This window comes from Limulus polyphemus, unplaced genomic scaffold, assembly GCF_000517525.1.
Source record: "Limulus polyphemus unplaced genomic scaffold, Limulus_polyphemus-2.1.2 Scaffold1224, whole genome shotgun sequence".
NCBI classification, from domain to species: Eukaryota; Metazoa; Arthropoda; class Merostomata; order Xiphosura; family Limulidae; genus Limulus; species Limulus polyphemus.
In genome coordinates this window covers 207,780-212,923 of record NW_013666834.1, presented here as the reverse complement: position 1 = coordinate 212,923, position 5,144 = coordinate 207,780, and positions in this window count along the sequence as shown.

Here is a 5,144-nt window from a genome sequence, read left to right as displayed (position 1 = left end):
TTCGCTGCAAGTCATTTTTAAACCTCAATTAAGAATTAGTTTTTTCAAGATGAAAGACTTATTTTCAACAACATAACGGTCGAACGTTCTTCACATATTTACAAGTACCAGTTGTAAACAGGTATATATTAGTTACACGGTACGCCACCTAACGGTTGAAAATCTCAAGACGGAAGAAAGAAAATTTTTCAGTATTTCCCAATATCTTAATAATGTGTGTAACGAGACACCTTGCGACAAGAACTTCAGCAGTCTCTGCTCAGCAGAAATTTTTTGTTGTATTTCAAAATTTGTAGTGTATACATGGGGGATTTAAAAATTTTGATTTTGACAGTAAAGTTAGAAAAAAACGGACCTTTATAAAACAGTGTTATGTATTAACCTTGAAGAAACCGTAAAGACGAAACGTCGGTTAAAATAAACATCCACACTATTTTGCTTATTAACTTTAAGTATAAGTAACTTATTGTTTAATAAAACTAACTTGGTTATGTGTAAAATAGTTGATTACAATTAGCATTTTTCAGCATACCGGAAAAGACGAAGAGGTATCGGTCGTTTAAGCTTAGTTCCAAGTGTTCACTTGATAAATTCAATCTCTAGCTACAAATTTCATTCGTTCTCTGCTGAGCAGATTTTGACAGTAAAGTTAGAAAAAAAAACAAAAAAAACGACCGTTACACTTCAGTGAAATACAAGAGAAATACCATATTAAGTATTTGATCCTCAAATTATCTATATCTTACTTCACAGGAGAATAATTTAAAATGCATATTATTACACTAAATAATTCGTAAGTAGAAGTTTTGTGTAACAATATAGGTATATATTACAAACATTTTACCGATTTCATTACTTTTGTTTATTGTTAAACATAATGCTACAAAATGGGTTTCCTGTGCTCTACCCGCAGCGGGCACTGAAACCCGATTTACCACTGAGCCATCGCGGGATAATTACTTTTGTAAGTCAATATTTAATTCAGAGTATAAACTATCTCACTCAGACTATTTCTATGAAGTAATTCCAGACAGTGAAGACATATTTCCCTTTTAGAGAGAAATGCTTTTAGTTGACAAACGTTTCGGTATCGCTATCACACCTTTATCAAAAGTCAATATACTAATATGAAAGGTCAGAACACAAGCTTATAAAACATAAGATAGATCTATATAAATATGGTAGACTTACGACAACATTATCTCCATATAAAATCACACTGGTTGACAAATTTTTATGTCTCTTATAAAGGATATTGTAAATCTTATTGCTTCTTCTAACAGCCTGAATTTAAAAATATAATTGAAAATTTTCTATCAAGCCTAGTTTCCCAGAGACCAAACATTCTGTTTTATCTCTGTAGAAAGTAATTTGGTTGTGTAATCATTATTATATTGAAACAAAATTACAAACACGGCAGTTTTGTGACAAACAATTTATTAAAATTCGATGACGAAGAACCCACTTTGAGACTAATAATGCTTGGAGACGGCTTGAATGGGTAATGAAGAAAAACTTTAATAAAAGTTTAACATAGTAACAAATGTACAACGTTTCGACAAGGTTTTGTCATCATCAGGTACATTTGCGTTGTACATTTGCTGTTGTGTTAAACTTATATTAAAGTTTTCCTTATTACCTATTCAAGCTTACAAAGAAAAAAATAGAAAACCTAGATACATATAGATGCAATGAACTCAAAACTAAGATGCCTACAGAAAACGTTATTGGAAGATATACACATTCACAAGACATCTGCTTAGAATGTGCTTAGAGAACTCGAGGTAGAAATTATAAATGATATATGAGACTGTGTGGTAATCTTTTATGAACTCTGCTAAGTAATCAGATTCAATATCATTCAAACAAAAAAGAAAGAAATAGGCATGTCATGAAAATATTGAATCAGATAATTAGCTTATTAAACCTCTATGTTAGCGTCAGAGGGCACTTTGTTATCTCTGTAAAAACATTTCTCTCTATTTGTAAGAAAATACCTAAATGCCTTGTAAAAGTAGTGACTCAGCATAACAGACTTTAAAATATAATTTCTAATATAATGAAATACTAAATGAAAATCACAGTGATATAAAGAACAGTGAATCAGAAATATGATTTTAAAAAATATCATTCTTGGAAAACTAACAACAAAAATAAATTTAATTTCTATATAGAACTGCATTTGGAATGTTTTCAACCGAAATCTATTCAGCAACTTGCAGTATTATATTAAACCCTTCCGTATTTACAAAGATAACTACAAGATAAATCCTGCATTTCTCAACGTTTAGTATCCGTAGCGCTACACATGATGGGGGGGGGGAGTATGTATTGTAGCGAGATAAAATATAGTCCGTCTCGGAAGCCAAGGTAAAACTCGTCCATTAGCGATAGGACTTCAATCCTGGAAAGATGTTGTTGTTGTTGTTTGTTTGTTATTAAGCACAAAGGGCTATCTATGCTCTGCCCACCACAGGTATCGAATCTCGTTTTCTAGCAGTATAAGTCCGCAGACTCTGCCGCTGGGGTGCTCCTGGAAAGAACCCTTTAGTTTTATACTATAGATGTGATAGAACTAGTCTACGAAACGCTTTTCTGCGTGTCTAAGTGAGGGGGTAGTCTGAAAATACAGGGGAATAACTAAAATCGCTGTAAGGGAAAGAGAAAGGCATAATATGTTCTAATATGTGATCTGTATATATATATGAGCAGTATTAGTGAAACTTAAAATGTCTAGACTAAACATTACTACTATTAAAATAATACAAAATGGAATTTTATCCCCAAATTACAGAAAAAGTGGCAAAAAAAAAACACCTAACTTCCATTCTGATGTAAAGATGATAACATTTAATAAATATATTATTTAGTATGCAATTGCACGAAGAAAATAAACACAGTGAACCTTTTTAATTAACATTGATTTTGTATCATAGTAATATGTCAGATTGTGGCTGGATTTTATGCCATGAATAAAACGAATTTGATTAAACTGGTTCGTGTTGTTTCCTGCTCTTATAATTTTATTTATTTCGTTTTGATGTGTTCAAGATAGTGTGTATGTTGGCGTTAAAAAGTTCAGTCATCTGTGATTTACAACCTGTGACGGAAGAAATTTCATTCAGTGGGGTTTACAGCAGCGTTGTGATGTTTACCTCCTACTCGTTATTGAGCTCACTACATGCTGTTTATGGGATGTTTGCCTCCTACTCATTATTGAGCTCACTGCATGCTGTTTATGGGATGTTTACCTCCTATTCGTTATTGAGCTCACTGCATGCTGTTTATGGGATGTTTACCTCCTACTCGTTATTGAGCTCACTGCATGCTGTTTATGAGGAAAGGGAAGTCATCTGCATAACGAGTATCATAAAAGATATAGGCGGGAGTTGTCGGTGACTGGAGAATTACAGCAGTGGTTTTCAAAATGTGGGGCGTGCTTTCCTAGGGGGCGCGACCGTATTTTTGGGGAGGGTCGTTAGAAACGTCAGGAAAATGTTTTGTCGTTTGTTTTTGTTTTTTAAGCTAAGTTTACCGTTGTCATAATTGGTTGTGTGTGTGTATATATATATATATCACGGATTAAATTAGTTGAAAGTTTGGGGGAGAAGAGGGAGCAAATTGTATTACAGAGAAGAAAAAAAGGGGTCGGTACCCTGAAAGTTTGAAAACATTGCATTGCACTAAGATGTTCCTAGCTTTCAAATTTCTTGTAAAACACTGTAACAGGCAACAAGTCATTGTTCACAGCTGTGGTTGACTACATAACAAAAAGTTTTAGTTCGCTTGATTACGGCGATCAGAGACACCTTTATATCAACCTGAGCCAGTGCCTTCAAGCAGTGTTTATGTCTGTATTTTCTACTTCATAAAGAAAGTTCGGACTATATGTTACAAGTTTCTTCACATAAATTTTCAATTTCGTAACGTCTCAAGCAGGAAGCACATTCACTCTCGCCTACATATTTCTGCCACCGCTCTTTACCCACTCTGTCGGCTGACTTTTATTATCTACATCTAATAAGACCATTATCAAGTTCCAGCTTCTATTTTTGTGTGCCAGAAGTTTGGGAGTTCCAAAATGTAGCCGGAGACCAACAAGAAATAAGATGACCTCGTCACGTGGATCATCCGCGATTAAATTTAACCATTTATGTTTCAACAGTACTCAAGCCTTCGTATTATTAAATAATAAAAAAGAGGGGGAAACAACACACTGGCGAGGTGGTTAGGGCGCTCGACTCGTAATCTGAGGGTCGCAGGTTCGAATCCCCGTTACACCGAACATGCTCGCCCTTTCAACCGTGAGGACATTATAATGCGACGGTTAATCCCACTGTTCGTTGGTAAAAAGAGTAGCCTTCCCTCTAGTCCAGGGGTCACCAAACTACGGCCCGCGAGGTCAGTTCATCCGGCCCGCCACTGCACTGTGCCACAAATGAGCTAAAACATAATTATTTATATGGAAATATCGTAGACTGTAGATAAACTTACTATGTAAAAAAAAGTAAAATAAGTGTAAGTAAAAATGTCCAAATTTGTCCAATCTGATTTTTGCATCTGACAATAATGTAAGTTTTAGGAAAATCAGTGAAATAAAAAATTCGGCGACTTTTTGCGACTATGGATATCAGAGCGCTTTTTGTGTAAATACCTGCAATGAGAGTTACACAACTTTGTGATAGAGAAGACGTGTGCGTGTATTGTGTGTGCTTCTACGTATATTTGTGTGTTGTACATATGCGTTTATATACTTATATTTAAATCTGGAACACTGGTTCAATACACGGATTCAACTCGAACAGGCGACTTTTTGCGACTTTGGATATCAGAGCACTTTTTGTTTAAGTACCTGCAATGAAGTTTCCAAGAAAAGCGATTACGAGCCTGCTGCAGCGATCGTGTTTTAACTTGCATTGCCATGTTTAAACCGGTTTGAAGAGTGCCGTATATAAAAGGGACTGACTTCAGTGAATTATGTCATATATTTTGCATATTTGAGTATTGAAAGAGCTCACAAGTGGTAAGCAGCTAATATTTTCAAACTTTGATATTTATTTAAGCCCTATATTTTAATCGCTATACACTCTAAAAACGACTTAATTAAATTAACGAAGATTTTAATTAACTTAGTATCAAATTCT